This window comes from Tamandua tetradactyla, chromosome 2 (genome assembly GCF_023851605.1).
Source record: "Tamandua tetradactyla isolate mTamTet1 chromosome 2, mTamTet1.pri, whole genome shotgun sequence".
NCBI lineage: Eukaryota > Metazoa > Chordata > Mammalia > Pilosa > Myrmecophagidae > Tamandua > Tamandua tetradactyla.
In genome coordinates, this window is record NC_135328.1 from 34,120,884 (window position 1) to 34,141,464 (window position 20,581).

Here is a 20,581-nt window from a genome sequence, read left to right on the forward strand (position 1 = left end):
TCCTTGAGATAATTCAATTTAACTTGACCAAAACATCCCCACAGGGGCTAAGTAAATTTGTGGTTATTAGAGTGCACCCCTTTCTGTTAGAATGGAACAAGAACTAGGACCAAAATCAGAAAACGTCAAGTGAGAAGCCATCCTTCGCAGATGTGCTTCCCCAGAGTTGACTGTCTGCCTATTTTTCATAATAGCACCAGAAGAACCAGAGAGAAATAGTTGAGCATTCTTTTACTTAATGGCCAGAAAACTCCATACCAGTGGGCCTGACAAGATTTTAGCTCTACAAACAGATTTGACATTACCTGCAACTCAGCGGGAGTTCAAAGATCCTAGAGGGGCTAGCCAAGGCAGGAAGATGTTAAACAGGAGAAGATGGACACAAAGAATCCCTGCTGGCACCAAGCCCTTCCCTGAGCTGTCATCCTGGTGTCATCCTGGTGTTCACCTTTGAGACCCACTCTTCGCATGCCCACTGAGTCCTTAGTGTTGGAGTTAGTTTTTGATCAATGTGTAAGAAATTACTCCCACATTTCAAACAACACAAACTGATTACCGTGGGATTTCTGTAGGTCAGAAGTCTGAACAGAGTGGTCACGTACTCTGCTCAGGGTGTCATGAAACAGATCAAAGTGTTGGCTGGCTGAGAGCTAACTCGGGTCTTTAGTAGGGAAACTCCCACACCTTCTCAGGCTGTTGGTAGACACATTTCTTGGTGGTTAGACAACTGATGTCTTCCTTGTGTTGCCACTTGTTGACCATATTCTGCTTTCAGCCCCTAGAGGCCACTCTCAGCGCCTTGCCACTTGGTCCTCTCTGTATGACCTCTCATATCTCCAAGCTGTGACTTCACGAAGGGCCCAGTTCCCTTTTCAGGCTCACCTGATCAGGTCAAGCCTACCCCAGACAGTCTCCATATTGATGAACTCCATGTCAACCAAGTAGACACCTACTCATGGCAGTGACATCCCATCCAGTCATAAGTTTCTCATGCAGTAAAGGGTAGGAGACCATACAAGGATCAATCACCAAAGATGGAAATAATGATGCCATATTAGATTTCTGTCTCCAACAGTATTTATAAGGAATACATTCTGGTGTGCCAAAAAGTGGATGTCAGGAGACTGGGGCAAAGCATTGCTGGGATTATTTAAGGAAAATGGGACAAATGTATTTTGCTGAACAGAAAAGTTGGTAGAAGAACAACAAAAAAACTAGTAATAAGATTGTTAGGCTAAACTTAATCTGATGAGAAGCACTCTGAAGAGTGTTTCTTAGGATCTCATTGAAGAAGCCTTTAGGATTGGATTCAGACACAAACTGAAAGGGCAGGTGAAACCTCCAATTACCAACCCCCATTAGCACTGAGGTGACCCCTCTGTTACCAGTTTGGAAAAGTTTTCATTTCTTTTGCTTGAACTCTCACATCCTCATGTTGATTCAGAAAAAGCTTGCTTCATGGCAAGAAAAGTGAGTTTCCTATGACTCTGCAGTTCCTGCCTTGGCTGGTCCTGGTGGGTTCTAGCCACACTGGGCATTCTAAGCTTCTATCTAAGACCAAGCATTTTTGGCAGCACTGATGCTCTGCTTAACCCTCCCCCTTAGGCCTGCCTTCCCCCAGACTGATTAGGCCACAGCCTCTCCCCCAATCTGTCACCACCCCTTTTGCCAGCCTTCTCCAGGCAGTAGAAAAGCCCAGGCTCTATTTTGTTCATGGAGCTGTTCTAAGGTTTCCTCCAGTCTCCTTATTAGTCAATGAAGCAATAAACCCTTTCTCTTCTCAAAATACATAGTGACTAAAATGGCTTCAGTGCACATCAGGCTGATGAGCTCACTTTTGGCAACAGTATAGGTTCAGAAAGTACAACCATGACTTGCTTTGAGCATTAGGGAGTGTTTACCTACGTGAAAGGTGCGAAGGGTCAAGAGGAGCCATCTATTTGGGATAACTTCACCACCTCTTCTACCCCTAGGTAAATTTCTCGAGGGCAAGTCAGTGCCCCAATCTCTCCCTAGGACCCACCACAGCACAGCTCTTAGTCTGCACAAAGTAAAATCTCAATAAATAACTGTTTAATGAATAATGTGTACATGAAATAGCACCTTGAGACACTATTTTTGCTTCAATTGCTTTATGATTTGGACAGAACATCAAATCTAGGCTCTTTCTGAGGAGTGGTGTATTCATGAACCTGCTCCTTCAAGTTTCTCATTTTTCTTATACTGCCAAAGAAATGATTTGTCATGTACTTAAGAGGATGGTATAAATATGACTTGATTTCCTCCTTTCTCTCTCTGATTTCTTTTGTCCTAGCCCTCTAAGACTGTCTATGCATAAGAATTCCCGAGTGCAGAGAACCTGGAGGCCTGAGTTAGAGATTCTGGGTCAGCAGTGTTCATGGTCCAACCAGCAGGACCAGGGACAGGGCGGCAGGCGCCCGGCCTTCCTGCAGGGACTGACTGAGCCCGCATCTGTTAGCTGCCACCTCACCAGCCCAGGACCCTCTCAGGCCCCCACCGCAGCCCGCTCCCCCTCCCGCCCGCCCCCTCCCCAGGGGCCCCAGAATCCCCCGCGTCTCCCCTGCAGGGGGCGCCATTGTCAAGATGGCCGCAGCATGGCCGCTGCGGGCCCCCTAAGGCCACGCTCCTGGCGGTTGCCCAGGGGGCCTCCCACTGGGGCCTGACGAAGCAGAGACCAGGCACGGGAGCAGGAGGCGGGCAGCGCGGGAGAGGCCGGGGTCCCGCGCCATGGCAGGAGCCTGGGGGCAGCGCCGTGGTGAGGCCACAGGGGGCCAGAGGCGGTTTAGAGGTCAAAGCTGGTCCCCCAGGGCTCAGGGGCTGGGGGTGGCTGTGGTCGGCCGGGGGCGGCACTTTGGGAGTCGGTGGGGTCCCTGTTGTGGGCTTTTTGGGTTTAGAAAGTGTTTTCTAATTGGGGTGTTTTTGTGGGCCCCATTGGTTTAATAAGCAAAGGTTACACATTCCTCATTTCAACAGTCTCTTACAATTTCATCAGAAAAGAATGAACATGTCAATGAAAAAAAGGAACTTGGCAGCAGGAAACCTATCAGTAAAGAAGAATTTGCCCTAACCAGTAAATCCCAAAGAATGCATGAATGATCCGAGTACAACTGAAAGCCAAAATGAGGTAACATGATTTTACTTACTGAATTGAAGTAAAGAAAAATCAATGATCATTGGAGATGTTCTGAATACAGTAAAAAAGATGCTCCCAGGTACAGAAGTCTGTGATATATGCTTTCGGTAGCCCCTTGAGGGAAAGCAGCTGAGTGCCTGAATCAAATGGGTTTACTACCTCTTCGAATGAAAAATGTCCTCACAGATACATCCCTAAATATTCCATGTTGCCGCTCATTTCAGTATTGCTTTAGATTAACACAAAAGGATTAGAAACCTAAATACAGACTAGGGAGGAAATTTATATGTAAGTTTTCTTAAGATGAAATTTTATGGAAGTATATTCAAAAGAGATGTCTTTCTCAAACTATTTTAATGTGTAAGAACATACACACAGTTTTAATATTCAGGTAAATTTCATGCCATATAGAGACTGATCCAAATTATAAATCTTTAATGTTTTCAATGTCATATATAGGAAATACTATGTCTACATGTAAATATATCTTATTTATTAATCAAAATATATTGAAAATAGGAAAATAAATGTTCATAGTAGATGTATTCAATGATCAGATTGTGGGTTGCTTTTAGTTTCTGCTTTTTGTTTCATAGATATCTTAAAGTATCTGTAGTGCTCACAGGATGCATTTACAGAGTGAAGAAGATCTATCTTTAGAAACATAATTCAGTAGAATTGGCCTTAGTTTTAACCCCAAAGTACCACATTACCCTGGTTTGAATTTATTTTTCTTTGCATATGAAATATCCAAAACCCATTGTACTTTTTTTTCTTGTACCAAATAAACATTTTGCTTTAGTCTCACATGTAAGGTAAAATTTTAAAATATAAATTACCATCTATTTTCAGCACCCTGTAGTAATAACATTCCTTTGTTCTTCCTCATGAAAAAACAGCTTTTAAATTTGTACATGTAGTCACTATCATTATACACTCTCGGCATTCCTAGATTATAACATCTCAGCCTTTATCGTCTATCTTTCTTTCTGATTTCATTTGTGCCCCCAGCCCTCCTCCTTCTGTCAGCCTCACATTCAGCTTCATTCAGTGTTTAACATAATTGTATTACACTTAGGTAGTATTGTGCTGTCCATTTCTGAATTTTTACATTCAGTCCTGTTGCACAATCTGTATCCCTTCAGCTCAAAATATCCAATATCTTACCCTATTTCTACCTCTTGATGGTCTCTGTTACCAGTGAAATTCTTCAAGTTTATTCACTAATGTCAGTTCATTTCAGTGAGACCATACAGTATTTGCCCTTTTGTTTCTGGCTAATCTGACTCAGCATAATGTCCTCAATGATTATGTTTTACAGCTGTATAATATTCCATCGTATGTATATACCACAGTTTGTTTAGCCACTCATCTGTTGATGGACATTTTGGCTTTTTCCATCTCTTTGCAATGCAAATAATGCTGCTGTAAACATCGGTGTCCAAATGTCTGTTTGTGTTCTTGCTCTCATGTCCTCTCAGTAGATACCTAGCACTGGTATTGCCGGGTCATATGGCAATTCTCTATTTAGCTTTTTGAGGAACCACCAAACTGCCTTCCACAGCGGTTGTACCATTGGACATTCCCACTAACTGTGGATAAGTGTGCCTCTTTCTCCACATCCTCTCCAGCATTTGTCATTTTCTGTTTTATTGATAATGGCCATTCTGGTGGGTGTGAGATGCTATCTCATTTTGATTTTGATTTGCATTTCCCTAATAGCTGGGGAAGTCAAGCATCTCTTCATGTGCCTTTTGGCCATTTGTATTTCCTCCTCAGAGAAGTGTCTGTTCAAGTCTTTTGCCCATTTTGTAGTTGGGTTGGCTGTCTTTGTGTTGTTGAGCTGAACAATCTCTTTATAAATTCTGGATACTAGACCTTTATCTGATATGTCGTTTCCAAATATTGTTTCCCATTGTGCAGGCTGTCTTTTTACTTTCTTGACAAAATTCTTTGATGTGCAAAAGTGTTTAATTTTGAAGAGTTCCCATTTATTCATTTCTTTCTTCAATGCTCTTGCTTTAGGTGTAAGTCTAGGAAACTGCCTCCTAGTATAAGATTTATAAGATATTTCCTCACATTTACTTCTAACAGTTTTATCATCTTAGATCTAATGTTTAGGTCTTTGATGCATTTTGAGTTAATTCTTGTATAGGGTGTGAGATATGGGTCCTCTTTCTTGTGCATATGGATATCCAATTCTCTAGGCACCATTTATTTATTTCTTTTCTAAAAAAGTGTTTTATTTTAAAATGTGACATATATACAAAGCAAAGGAAAAAGGAAAGAAAGAATTTTTAAGACACACTTCAACAAGCAGTTACAGAACAGATCTCAGAGTAGGCACCATTTGTTGAAGAGACTGTTCTGTCCCGGGTGAGTTGGTTTGACCACTGTATCAAAGATCAGTTGTCTGTAGATGAAAGGGTCTATATCTCAACACTCTATTCTATTCCGTTGGTCAGTATATCTCTCTTTATGCCAGTACCATGCTGTTTTGACCACTGTAGCTTCATCATATGCCTTAAAGTCAGGTAGTGTGAGACCTCCAAGTTCATTTTTTTTCTCAGGATACTTTTAGCTATTCGGGGCACCCTGCCCTTCCAGATCAATTTGGTTGTTGGTTTTTCTAATTCTGAAAAGTAAGTTGTTGGGATTTTAATTGGTATTGCATTGAATCTGTAAATCAATTTCAGTAGAATTGACATCTTAACTAAATTTAGTCTACTAATCCATGAACACAGTATGCCCTTCCATCTATTGAGATCTTCTGTGATTTCTTTTAACCATTTCTTGTAATTCTCTTTGTATAGGTCTTTTGTCCTGTAAGTTCAATTTATTTCTAAATATTTTCTTCTTTTGGTTGCAATTGTAAATAGAATTATTTTCTTGATTTTCCCCTCAGATTGTTCATTACTAATGTGTAGAAACACTGCAGATTTTTGAGTATTGATCTTGGAACGTGCCACTTTGCTGTATTCATGTATTTGCTCTAGTAGTTTTGCTATGGATTTTTCAGGGTTTTCAACATATGGTATCATACCATCTGCAAACAGTGATAGTTTTACTTCTTCCTTTCCAATTTTGATGCCTTGTATTTCATTTTCTGCTCTAATTGCTCTGGCTGGGACTTCCAACACAGTGTTGAATAACAGCGGTGATAGTGGTCATCCTTGTCTTGTTCCTGATCTTAGGGTGAACGTTTTCAGTTTTTCCCCACTGAGGATGATGTTAGCTGTGGGCTTTTCATCTATTCCCTTTATCATTTGGAGGAAGTTCCCTTCTATTCCTATTCTTTGAAGTTTTTTCAACAGGAGATGATGTTGAATTTTGTCAAATGCCTTTTCTGCATCAATTGAGATGATCATGTGGTTTTTCTGCTTTGATTTGTTGATACGGTGTATTACATGAATTGATTTTCTTATGTTGAAGCATCCTTGCATACCTGGATGAGTCCTACTTGGTCATGATGTATAGTTCTTTGAACGTGTTGGTGGATTCAATTTGCTGGAATTTTGCTGAGGATTTTTGCATCTGTATTCATAGAGAGATTGGTCTGTAGTTTTCTTTTTTTGTAATATTTTTGCCTGGCTTTGGTGTGAGGGAAATGTTGGCTTCGTAGAATGAGTTGGTAGCTTTCCCTCCTCTTCAATTTTTTTGAAGCGTTTGAGCAGGATTGGTACTAATTCTTTCTGGAATGTTTGGTAGAATTCACCTGTGAAGCCATCTGGTCATGGACTTCTCTTTTTGGGGAGCTTCTTAATGACTGATTTAATTTCTTTACTTGTGATTGGTTTGTTGAGGCCATCTATTTCTTCTAGAGTCAAAGAGTCAAAGTCAAAGAAATTTCCTCTACATTGTCGTGTTTATTAGCATGAAGTTGTTCATAGTATCCTGTCATGACGTCCTTTATTTCTGTGGGGTCAGTGGTGATGTCTCCTCTTCCATTTCTGACCTTCTTTATTTGCAGCCTCTCCCTTCTTCTTTTTGTCAATCTTACGAAGGGTCCATCAATCTTATTGATTTTCTCATAGAACCAGCATCTGGTTTTGCTGATTGTCTCAACTGTTTTCATATTCTCAGTTTCATTTATTTCTGCTCTAATCTTCATTAGTTCTTTCCTTTTGCTTGCTTTGGGGTTAGCTTGCTGTTCTTTCTCTACTTCTTCCAAGTGGACAGTTAATTCCTTGATTTTTGCCCTTTCTTCTTTTTTGATATAGGCATTTAGGGCAATAAATTTCCTTCTTAGCACTGCCTTTGCTGCATCCCATAAGTTTTGATATGTTTTGTTTTCATTTTCATTTGCCTCACGATATGTACTGATTTCTCTTGTAATTTCTTCCTTGACCCACTGGTTGTTTAAGAGTGTGTTGTTGAGCCTCCACATATTTGTGAATTTTCTGGCACTCTGACTATTATCAATTTACAGCTTCATTCCTTTCTGATCTGAGAGAGTATTTTGTATGTTTTCCATCTTTTTAAATTCATGGAGACTTGCTTTGTGACCCAGCATGTGGTCTCTCCTTGTGAATGATCCATGAGCACTTGAGGAAAAGGTGTATCCTGCTGTTGTGGGGTGTAATGTTCCGCAAATGTCTGTTAAGTCTAGCCCATTTATTGTATTATTCAAATTCTCTGCTTCTTTATAGATCCTCTGTCTAGATGTTCTGTCCATTGATGAGAATGTGGAATTGAAGTCTCCAACTATTATGGTAGATGTGTGTATTTCTCTTTTCAGTGTTTCCAGTGTTTGCCTCATGTATTTTGGAGCATTCTGGCTTGGTACATAAATATTTATGATTGTTATGTCTTCTTGTTGAATGTTCCTTTTACTAACACATAGTGTCTGAAATCCATTGTACCTTGAAGACAAAAACAGATGTACCACCTGAATATATTTGCCTGAACTCTATATTTCAGTCCAATGTTGCATTATGAGCCGGGCTATGTAAGTGAATTAAGTCAATGTGTCTGTAGAAGCTGAGAAAAAGGAACAAGTGATACAGTCTGACAGAGTCAGAATAAACACTGTTTCTTAATTCAACATACCTTGCATTGAAAAAAATCAAATCACTTCAGGAGCATAGTCTCAGGAGGTTCAAACAGCGAAGCTGCATTCTCTGATGCACTTGCTTTCCCCAGTCACACCAACAAGTTATCACCGACACACACTTACTACAAGAGATGTTTTGTTCTTCCTCTTCATTAGAAATGAAATGATTCTCCTCTGGTTCTTGCATCCTGTATTATGTTCTGTTATAATAACCTGTGATTCTTTTCCTTTGTAAAGCTTTTCATCGGAAATTGTTGAATTCTTATCTTTTTTTATCTGCTCATTTATTTATTGCTATTTCTGTCTTCTAGGTCCCCTGAGACCTATAATAGCAGAAATTTGATTTTTTTTGTTGACCGTCAATGCCAAGATCACAGAATAATGCTTGACCTATGGAAGACATTGAATAAATAAGAGGAAACTTGCTTATTGAATGGAGATACTACCAAGTAATGTTTTTCCTATTTTACCTAGTTCTAGTGTTTTCAGATTTAATTTTCACAATCTATGAATCTAATTTCTTTTACCTACAGCATAATTTGTGCCTATCATTTTGTTTATTTTCTCTAAACTTTTTGGCAATCCCTGAAGATAGAAAATTACTACTCTATGAAAATCTGCTCCTGGCCTCAGGGAGCCAATGGAGGGGCACCTAGAAGTGGGTAGGGATCAGGAGCCAATGCTTCAGCTTCAGGGTAAGGCTCAGGTGTCTGAGGGCTGGGCTGGTGCCTGAATCTGGCCCCTTGACCTTGGGCAAGGAGCTTCAAACTTTTGCCTGCTCACTCATTTTGTGACTATTGAGTGCTTACTATAGACAGGCATGGTGCTTGGTGCTCAGCGGTGAACAGTCTATGGGGCAGATAGCCAGACAGACAATGATTGAATGGAAAATGGAAGAATGAATGATTAAATGACTATCAGATGGTGCTGGATGCTAAGAGAAGGAAAATTGGTTGGGAGACAGTGAGTGCTTAGGGTGCAGGTTGCTGTGGGTTGTTATGGGATGTCCTGATTGACAAGTTCACTCTTCATGGGGTGCCTGAATGAGGTGAGAAAGGAGCCCTGTGGCTGCTGGGGAACGAGCCATCCAGGGTGAAAGAACAGCAGGCACAAAGGTCCTGGGGCAGGAACATGCTTGGAAACCCTCTGGGGATGATAGTTTTCAGCTCAAAGCATCAATGTGCTTGCCACTTAGTAAGTGCTCAATAAATAGCAGGAGTCATTGTTCCTCTTTGCAGTTCCCAGCTGGGTGAGGCTCTCTGTACTCTGTGACCTTGGGCCAATGGCTTCATCTCTCTGGGCCTGGTTTCCCAAAGTTTAAGTTGCAGAGTGGGGTGTGGTTAACTGAAATGATCTTTGAGGGCCCGCTATTTAGAACTGAATGATCTGATGGTTATGAATCACTAACCACACTGGAAAATGCAGCCCCTGCAGTAGAGGTCTTGCTCAGGGGGGTCCTGAGCCAGGGTGGCTGGGGCCAGGCCTCCTCAGGGGTCCTGAACCAGGGTGGACTCTGCACATGCACCCCAGGCCCTGTGCTCCCATCCAGCCTGCTCTTTGTCTCTGCCTCTTATATCGGTCTGGGGGACTTTCTCAGCAGTGATGTGGGTGACTTGATGGCTGGGTTCTGTCTCATCTCCTGGGCTCACCTCCACAGCCACCCATGGGAGATTTGCTCAGACTCTCCTGAGAGCCTCACAGAGAGCTCAACCCTGACCCTTTGCAGACAAGGACACCGAGGCTCGGAGACATGAATGGCGTGGCCAAGGTCCTGTGGCTTCTGAGCATCAGAGTCAGCTAACCACTCAGCCAGAATGTTCAGTGCCTGCCCCAGAGGGGAGCAGGACCCAGGCTCACAACCACTGCACCTGCTCATAGCCATGACAGAAAGTGAGAAACTTCCCTGAACGGGTTTCCTCCTCTGTGAAATCGGGCTAAGAACAGTGACCCCCTCAGAGGTTTGAGGGAGATTAGATGAGTCAGTGCAACGTGGCATCAGGACGTGCATTTGCTTGCAGTGAACTCGGGGCCCTGACGGCCAGGGTTCAAATGCTGCTCTGCCCTCCCTGCACAGCGACTTTCCTCTTAGTGCCTTGCTTTTCTCATCTGTAAAATGGGCTTAATAGCAGTGCATTTCTTATTGTCGCCATATAACAAAACTTAGTGTCTTAAAGCAGTTTATCATCAAGCGGTTTCTTAGGGTCAGACATCTGGGTTTGGCTTCGCTATTGGGTTCTGGTTCAGGGTCTCTCGGGAAGTTTGGAGTTGAGTTATCAGCTGGGTCTGAAGCCATCTGAATGTTCGCCCTGGGCCAGGGGGCTGCCTGAAACGTTGCTCCCTCACGTGGCCATTGGCAGGAGCCCCTGGGCTGCTCAAGTCACCTCAGATGTGGTGGCTGGCATCACCCAGAGAGAGAGAGAGAGGCAAAGCTGCAATGCATTTTGTGACTTACCCTGTAAAGTTGCTGTCGCCGCTGGTGTTCCATTGATCACATAGACCCCAACACGACGTGACGGGTGTAGGCACCACAAGGCGGGGTCTGTGGGGGCATCCAGAGGGCGCTGCCACAGACAGTGACTTCCTGATAGAGCTCCTCCGGGGATGAAATGAAATTATACATGGAGGACCTGGAAGGCTGTAAATGCTCAGTAAGCGGGGGCTGTTAGGATACATTTGCTCCTCTCCTTGAAAGCTTTAGGACCCGAAAGCATAGAATGTTTTGACAGATGTTGGGATTTTGACTTTGGGAAGAATACAGACTGAAACACAGAGTTCTAGAAGAGCCCTAACCTGGGGATCAGGAGACCCAAATTCTAACACCACCCCCACCGATCATTTGCTAGGTGGCTTCAGGCAAGTGCCTTTCCACCCTGGGCCTCAGTTCCCTCATTCCTGTGAGGAAAGGTGGGTCTTCCCTTAGGTTCTTGACACCTGTGAGAAGTGGCGGCACTCAGCTGTGTCCCGAAGGCCCTCCCCTCCCCAGCCTGTTTCTCCCAAACCCACCCCTGCCCTGGCTGAGGGGGCAGTTCTCAGCAGACCCCAGAATCAATGACACTCTTCAGACCTGGGCCATCCTTGCTACCTGGAGCTTTGCTCTGTCACTCAAGTCACGTGTGCCCTTCCTGGCCATGTCGGGTTCCTCCTCCATGGAGCCCAAACAGGGCAAGACCCGTGGAACCCTGGGCATGGCCTGGCTTCTTTTCCAACCCGACAAGCAAGGAATGCTTCTGAGGCTGCCGTGCCCCTCAGCCGACATGCTTCCTGAGAGGTCTTTAGGGCCATTCCCCTGTTGACAGCACTGCTTCCCCCTTGCTCCACCTGGTGGGGTTGGGTGCTCCTGCCATGTTTTTCCCTCCTTGTCAAAGCCTTGGGCCGGGAGATTTCTAGGCACTTGTTAACAAGAGGAAACATCAGGAGAATGAGCTGCACTCTCTCCTTCTGGATCACAGCCGGCCTCATTGCTGCCAGCAAAATGATAATTTTGCTGTAGTCGATCTCTCCCCAGTAGGCAAAATCTCTGGCCCATGCCTGCAGCCTTGTATCCAGCTTGGAAGGTGGGTGTGTGGGAATCTTTTTGCTGGCAGGACCTGTGGAGGAGGCAGTGGAGGTCAGAGGTTAGGGAATAGCAAACCTGTGGGGCTTAGTAATAACATGTCGGACGGAAAAGATAAGCAAACCTAGCCCAGAGAGGGCAGGTTCTTACCTAGTGTCATACAGAAAATTGGTGGCAGAGTCAGGTTCAGGACCCTTGCTTACTAGTACAGGGTGCTTTCCACATCCCTCTCTCTGTGTTCACATCTTCAGCTTTCTGAAGGAAAGACCAGTTCATGGTCTCACCTATATATTTGCCAATATGCTTCTCACATAGGGCATTTTGGCTTTAACCTCAAAACTCTTTCCATTCTTCCACCTCACAGTTGCCTGCTCATATCTCCTGCTAGAAAGAGAGATGTGTTGTGGTTTCCTGATGAAGGGTCTGGATAGAAGATGCTGTAAACTTGACTGGAGCTCCTGGAGGGGTTTCTCCTCAGCTGTGCTGGTGTGTTTGGGGCACAGCTCAGTGTCAATTGCAGCTGAAGACTGTGCTTTGCCTCCCAGCCATGGAGCTGTCCCAGGGGCTGGGAAGATGCTGCAGTGAATCTTCCCATCTTGTGCTCAGAAAATCCACTCCCAAGCCCTCTGCAATCCCTGGCAGGGCTAGTCACCACTTGCAGCCTGTCCTGTGGCCCCAGTCAGGCTGCAAGGCTAGTCCTGTGCAGCGAGGCAAGCAGGCAAATTGAAAGCTTTGAACTAAAAGGCAACCCCCTTGGTGTCCAGCTCAGGTAGGATTGGGACTGGCCCAAGGCCACACAGCCCAGCCATAATTGAACAGTATTTCTAATATGCTGCATGTAGGCTTTAGGAGCAGGGAGCAAAACCAAGTGAGGAAACTGAGGCCTTAGCTGTGGTGGTTCTTAGCTGTGGTGAGCTCCTAGCTGACAGTGTGGTTCCCAGCTGCCCAGCCTTGAACCAGAGCTGTCCCCGGGCTTTGGGTGACTCTCGGATCCTTGTGGGGCCTCTCCCTATCCATTTTCTCCTTGCTTCCTGTGATGACTTGAGTGGATTTCCTAGTGGATTTCAAATGGGCAGGGTGAAAAAATACTCAGTAGTGTGATAAAAGGGGGCTGAGGAACCTCAAGAATTAAGTTGTTTCAAGTGCAGTACGGAAGAGGCGGGTTAGACTTGTGTAGAAACTTCCTGACTCAGGAGAATTTAAGCATCATAAGGATAGTCCAATGTCTTCTGTCGGCTCTTCCTGGAGATCATTACAGATTCCCACGTTGGCCCCTAATTAGTGTAGCAATGGCACATTAAAACTTACCAGGTAAATATTGTAAACATCTAATGTCTTCCTCAGCCTAGCTCTTTAAGGAGGATTAGGCAGAGATAATCATTTTGCAGGCCAGGGAACTGAGTCAGAGTTTATCGAGTTATGTGTTCCAGGTGCTCCATGCTTCCCCTGCCCCAGTATCACCTCCTCTGGGGCAGGGACTACCTGGAGGCAGAGGGCTGGGTCCGATGGTCTTCAGAGGCCTCTTCTGGTCCTGGGATCCTGCCATGGACGCAGTGACGTGGACCAGCCTTGTCTGCAGCTCTGCTCTGAATGGCTTTAGCCAAGAGAGTAGTGGAGTCTCATCCCTGGGCCATGTTCTGCTTCCTCCTGGTCCTTGTTCAAAGTACGAGGCGTTCAGTTCCCCAGAAGGGCCCGACCTGGGGAAGTGGAGAAACCACGTGGCTGGGGCCCCGGCAGGGAGTGGAGCTCATTCTTTGGGCCTCAGGCTAGGCTGCTGCATCTCAGAGCACAGGCCTGCAGAGGATGGCCCCCGTTCCCAGCCCAACTGGCTGGGTGGGCATGCGTGTGATACAAGCAGATGCAGCCAGACGGATGGAAGGAGATGGGGCACCAGCGGGGGCCACATGTCCAGCTCAGCCGCTGTCTCTCTGAGAACCAGAGGGGAAAGCACTGGGGGCCCTGGGGTGAGCAGAGCTGCTTGGTGGTGGAGCGAGGGGCAAACTGGTGGGGCAGTGGGGCCTTGGGTGTGAAGGCCAGGAGCTCCTAGGGTCTTTCTAGCTTAGCCCATCTATGATTGTTCCAGTCACAGGTCTGTTCCAGCACTTTCAAATCTCCTATCTTTTTTCCTAACCATTGTGCACTTAATTCTAAACCTTAGATTCCCAGAGTTCATCCACTGTAGCCCTCCAGAGGAAGGAAGACTGAAGCCAGTGACTGGGGACCAGGGCCTGAGGCCTCCCCACATGTCTGAGGTGGAACCAGTCCTCAGCACCAGTAATACCATCCCCTTTTGTGTAGTACAAGGCTCTGATGAGCCCTTGGGGCACTGCAGCTTGCTCAGGTCCACTTTGTTTATTTGGTGTCCAGTCACAGCTAAGGGAGCAGGCTTAGGAGTCAGACTGCCTAGGTTCAAATCCCAACTCCGTTGTTCAACAGCTGTGTGACTTTGGACAATTTCCCTAACCTCTCTGGACCTCAGTTTCCATATCTCTAAAATGGACCCAATAATTGTAGGACCGGTCCATGACCCACTGGCCTACCTTTGGCTGCATTATGTTCTGTACAAGTGAATCCGTTGGGATTTTGACCATTCTGATGGTGTCTCCCTTGCCTATATCTCAGGGGTACCATCACATTGCTGCTGCTGGCCCTGTGCCAATAAGGGCTTAACTTCCATGCATCATCTCATTTCATGCTCATGGCATGCCCACTGTGCAGCAGAGAGAACTGAGGCTTAGAGATGCATCAGATTGCTCTGGTTCCAAAGCCTCATAGGGTAGGCAGACCTGGTAGCTGGGTCCTCAAGCCAGCCTGGAGTGGCCTCTGATGCAGACCCAGGGTGTTGATAGCTGTGTAGGGGCTGCTGGGTCTGAGTGGGCATTGCTACCAGGGCGGTGTCTAGAGGGCACTGTCAAGGTTTCCGTCATCTTGCCAAGGCTGGATGGAGATCCTGGGCTGAGGCAGAGGCCCTCTTATTACCATGACTTTTCTAGGGCTTGGGCTGAGCTGAAAGAGTTCTTGGAGATCTCCCATCCTCAACCTGAGCAGGACAGAGGGTCAAGTGGAGCCTGGGGTGCCAGGCCTGCCCAAGTCATTAGAAATGGGTAATTTTCTGTGATAATTTCCTCCACTAAGCTTTCTCCTCCTTTTCCCTTCTCTTCTCCTTCTCAGATGCCCACAACATGTATGTTCATGGGCTTCATGTTGTCATTCCATTCCCTGAGACACAGCTCATATTTCTCCATTGTATTCCTATGTTTTCTTTGGTATGTCCTATTTCAGATAGCCAGTCGTCTAGTTCACTAATCCTTTCTTCTACCTCTTCAAATCTATTACTGTCAGTTTCCTTTCTTTTTCTCCATCTCTTCTATTGTGCTTTTCATTCCCATAAGTTCCATGATTTGTTTTCCCAAACTCTTGATTTCTTCTTTATTTTGACTAATGCCTTCTTTATATCCTCCCTCAACTTATTGATTTGATTTTTGATGAGATTTTTCATGTCTGTTTGAATGTCCTGAGGTGGTTGTTTCCACTCATGTATCATATTTCAGTTGTTGGTATGTTCCTTTGACTGGGCCATATCTTCAGTTTTCTTAGTATGACTTGTTATTTTTGGCTGGCATCTAGGCTGTTGATTTCCTTAATTAGTGTATTGTGGAGATTGTGTTTTTTCCTCTTTTAATAAGGATTTTCTTGCTGGATGGCTTTGTTCTCTATCTGTTCTTTGACATTCAGTTCAGCTTATTCTAAACCTCTAGCCTATAGTTCCTTGGGGGAGGGATTCCACTTGATGTGGGCACCACCTTTCTGTTGGGGAAGGTGCAGCTTTCAGGGAATTAACTCCTTTCACCTGACTAGTTATTTTGTCTTTCTGAGAAGCTTAATTTTGCCTTTGCCTTGAGCAGTTGGAGGCTGAGAAACAGCTTCTGCCTTGATGTGTACTTTGTGTTTTGGAATCCTGTGGAAATGGTGACCTTGGGAAACCTCTGCTATAACTTGTCATCAGTCCCCTCATGAACTCATATGTCTTTCAAACCTTTGTAGCACTCATTTGGGGGGACAGAACTTCTTTGTGGTTGGAGTCTCCTACTGGCAGGTGAGCAGCATGGGCAACTTAACCAGGGGCTGTCACATGGTTATCCTAGCAGAACAATCAATCACCCAAAGGATCGTTGACAGGAAGAGACCTCCTGACCTCCCCTTCATCACTATCAAGCCTCCAAAGTCCTGTCCATGAATACCCTTGGGGAAACAAGAGCCCCTTCCCTACTTGTCTGAAGCTGATAGGATTTTCCACACTGGTGAAGTATGTCCTCTATCTAAGGAGGTGATGGGAGAGTAGGGGCTTCCAAGCACCTGGACTAAGATACCTGCTGCCAGGAAACCCCAGCAGAGCCAAACTATTCCAAGGATTCTCTTCTCAACGCCTTAGGTGGGGAGGAGACCTGGCCTGTTGGCCTCAGACCCAGCACGGGTGAAGGCGTTGTAAACTGTAAAAGGCTAAGTATGATGGAGATGAACAAAAGCATCCGAGAATGTGAAGCCCCATTAATGGTCAGTCAGTAGGAGGGAAGACCAGAAGTGAAAGCTACCAGGGCCATAGCACATGTCCTCAAGGGCCCCTGGGTTTGAGGCCAGGAACTTTAGGACCATCTCCACAGTCCCCAACATGCTAGAAATTCCACTTGAGTCCCCACTCTTGTTGCATATTAATCTACAGGCAAATTTGAACATGGATCTCCAGATCCCTTCCTGTAACTAGAGGGCTCCAGAGAACTGTGAGGCCTTGGGCCACAAGTGGCCAACTCTTTCCCCTGGGGCCAGGAATCAGCATTGAAAGGGGCAAGACCTGGGGTTTCCCTGGGTCTGAGTCCTACCTGCACCCCAAGTGGAGTCAGAGGCCCTTACTCTGACCACTGCCTGTGGAAGGGCATCTCAGCAGGATTTCAGATGAGTTCTTGTGCTAGGTCACTAAGCAGGGCTTTGTCCACCTCACATTAGAGGGTCTGCTATGACAGGCAGTGGTGATACAGATTGCCTGTCTTTGAAAAACACCACGCTGCAGGGGGCTGCAGGTTCAATAGCTATACAACCCTGGTCTCAACAGCAGCCTGGGGAATTGACTACTGTTCCTCTGGGCAGACTGGGTGATGTGGAAACATCCTGACTCTACTCACATCTTGTAAGTGAAAAGAAGCAAAGCCCATCCTCGGGAGCATGCTGAGGATTTGGTCTCCCCCTCCTTGAGTGCACAGTCATGTGCATGGGGGTTAACCTCAGTCCTGTGAGGCCACTGGCTGGCAAGACCCTCAGGTGGAGATGAGAGCTCAGGATAGAGGAGCTGGGGCCGAGGAAAGCTTGATGGCACATTGTCTCATCTGCACTCATTTGAGGAAATCAGCATTCAGCCCTATCCGCTCCTCATCCATCTTCCTCTTCCCACTCTAATCCAGAAATTGGCAAGAGCCTTTGGTTCAGGGAACCAACTACAGTGAGACAGCTCCCCTGCCCTGCACTGATCTGTCTGACGGACCTCCCACCAAGCACAATTCATGGGGAAAGAGGAAACAGGAGCAGAAACAGGGCTTTATCCATTTATGATCTGATTTAAAGAACAGACTTCACGATTTGGCTGTTGATACCTTTTTAAATTGTCTTAATCATGTATTTCAACAGCTTTGGTGAATTTTATCAGCTCAACCTTGCTCTTGTCACAGAGAAGACATAAAAGTCCTTGCCATGGGTTGAGGGCTCTGAAAAGAAGAGGTGAGCAAAGGGATGGGAGTGTATGGGGCAGAATCCAAGGTAGGAGACCTTCAGCCTGCCCCTGGAGGAGCAGGGCAGAAGTTCATAAAACACAGGTGTCAGTGTAACCAGGGCAGGTCAATGTTTGTAGTACCTGAAGCTTTCATCACTTGGAAGGTACCACTTTGTTGAATGTAATGCAAAATTACTCCTCAAATCTTCCTGCAGCACCCCCTGGCATTGGGTCACTGCAATTTCTTCTTCATGTCATTTCTTTAGGCTCAGTTGTCTCCCTTCCTGCCTTTGCAGTCTAATATCATCACATGAACTCTAAGGCCTGTTGCTGAACACATGTGTTTACACTGACCACCTATCAGTCATATTCCCTTGATGTCTCCGTCATCTCCTGGACAAGACCCAGTCCCTCTTTTCTATAATCCCCTCCAGGAAGCCTGCTTGGATTTTTGCACTCTCTGGAGAAGAAGCCTTTCTGTGTCCTCAGAATAAGCCCTCCTCATCTCTAGGTCAGCGTTGAACATGTGGAAATGCCACCTCTTCTCCCTCCCAGCTACAAGCTCAAAGAAGTCCAAAACCTGCCCCAAGGCCTCTCCATGTTGTTGGACATGCAGAAAGTGTTCCAAAGGTTTTAGTTGAATGACTGCATAAATGTTAGAAGGCTGAAAGGAAAGAGTTTTAAGTATCATTCCCATTATCTCCACTGAGCTGTTGGACGTCAGGCAGCTCAAGTCACCCATCTTAACCCAGGTGTCAGGATTAAGTGATTTAGAGCTGTGAGGTCTGTCTGGGTATGATGTTTCCTGAGCAGCAGTTTTTTTTTTTTTTTTTATTAACGGAAAGAAAAAAAAAAAGAAATTAACACAACATTTAGAAATCATACCATTCTACATATGCACTCAGTAATCCTTAACATCATCACATAGATGCATGATCATTGTTTCTTAGTACATTTGCATCGGTTTAGAGGAACTAGCAACACAACAGAAAAAGATATAAAATGTTAATATAAAGAAAAGAAATAAAAGTAGTAATAATAGTAAAAAACAACAACAACAAACAAACCAACAAGCAAACAAAAACAAAAAAAACCCTATAGCTCAGATGCAGCTTCATTCAGTATTTTAACATGATTACTTTACAATTAGGTATTATTGTGCTGTCCATTTTTGAGTTTTTGTATCTAGTCCTGTTGCACAGTCTGTATCCCTTCAGCTTCAATTACCCATTATCTTACCCTGTTTCTAACTCCTGCTGAACTCTGTTTCCAATGACATATTTCAAGTTTATTCTCGAATGTCCATTCACATCAGTGGGACCATACAGTATTTGTCCTTTAGTTTTTGGCTGGATTCACTCAGCATAATATTCTCTAGGTCCACCCATGTTATTACATGGTTCATAAGTTTATCTTGTCTTAAAGCTACATAATATTCCATCGTATGTATATACCACAGTTTGTTTAGCCACTCTTCTGTTGATGGAGATTTTGGCTGTTTCCATCTCTTTGCAATTGTAAATAACGCTGCTATAAACATTGGTGTGCAAATGTCCGTTTGTGTCTTTGCCCTTAAGTCCTTTGAGTAGATACCTAGCAATGGTATTGCTGGGTCGTATGGCAATTCTATATTCAGCTTTTTGAGGAACCGCCAAACTGCCTTCCACAGTGGTTGCACCCTTTGACATTCCCACCAACAGTGGATAAGTGTGCCTCTTTCTCCGCATCCTCTCCAGCACTTGTCATTTTCTGTTTTGTTGATAATGGCCATTCTGGTGGGTGTGAGATGATATCTCATTGTGGTTTTGATTTGCATTTCTCTAATGGCCAGGGACATTGAGCATCTCTTCATGTGCCTCTTGGCCATCCGTATTTCTTCTTCTGGTAGGTGTCTGTTTAAGTCTTTTTCCCATTTTGTAATTGGGTTGGCTGTCTTTTTGTTGTTGAGTTGAACAATCTCTTTATAAATTCTGGATACTAGACCTTTATCTGATATGTCGTTTCCAAATATTGTCTCCCATTGTGTAGGCTGTCTTTCTACTTTCTTGATGAAGTTCTTTGATGCACAAAAGTGTTTAATTTTGAGGAGCTCCCATTTATTTATTTCCTTCTTCAGTGTTCTTGCTTTAGGTTTAAGGTCCATAAAACCACCTCCAGTTGTAAGATCCATAAGATATCTCCCAACAGTTTCCTCTAACTGTTTTATGGTCTTAGACCTAATGTTTAGATCTTTGATCCATTTTGAGTTAACTTTTGTATAGGGTGTGAGAGATGGGTCTTCTTTCATTCTTTTGCATATGGATATCCAGTTCTCTAGGCACCATTTATTGAAGAGACTGTTCTGTCCCAGGTGAGTTGGCTTGACTGCCTTATCAAAGATCAAATGTCCATAGATGAGAGGGTCTATATCTGAGCACTCTATTCGATTCCATTGGTCGATATATCTATCTTTATGCCAATACCATGCTGTTTTGACCACTGTGGCTTCATAATATGCCTTAAAGTCAGGCAGCGCGAGACCTCCAGCTTTGTTTTTTTTCCTCAAGATGTTTTTAGCAATTCGGGGCACCCTGCCCTTCCAGATAAATTTGCTTATTGGTTTTTCTATTTCTGAAAAGTAAGTTGTTGGGATTTTGATTGGTATTGCATTGAATCTGTAAATCAATTTAGGTAGGATTGACATCTTGACTATATTTAGTCTTCCAATCCATGAACACGGTATGCCCTTCCATCTATTTAGGTCTTCTGTGATTTCTTTTAACAGTTTTTTGTAGTTTTCTTTATATAGGTTTTTTGTCTCTTTGGTTAAATTTATTCCTAGGTATTTTATTCTTTTAGTTGCAATTGTAAATGGGATTCGTTTCTTGATTTCCCCCTCAGCTTGTTCATTACTAGTGTATAGAAAAGCTACAGATTTTTGAATGTTGATCTTGTAGCCTGCTACTTTGCTGTACTCATTTATTAGCTCTAGTAATTTTGTTGTGGATTTTTCTGGGTTTTCTACATATAGTATCATATCGTCTGCAAACAATGATAGTTTTACTTCTTCCTTTCCTATTTTGA

At 44.4% G+C, this 20,581-nt stretch overlaps 1 protein-coding gene across 1 annotated transcript in view; it reads left to right on the forward strand.

Moving 5' to 3' along the window:
• Positions 1 to 2,599: 2,599 nt before the first annotated feature.
• The window catches only part of LOC143655930 (ral guanine nucleotide dissociation stimulator-like), a 30,167-nt gene continuing 12,185 nt past the window's right edge, over positions 2,600 to 20,581 (forward strand). Inside the window, exons 1-2 of the mRNA XM_077127480.1 lie at positions 2,600 to 2,776; positions 2,995 to 3,145. The gene's annotated coding sequence lies outside the window, so the exon portion shown is untranslated. The remainder of the gene's footprint in view (positions 2,777 to 2,994; positions 3,146 to 20,581) is intronic.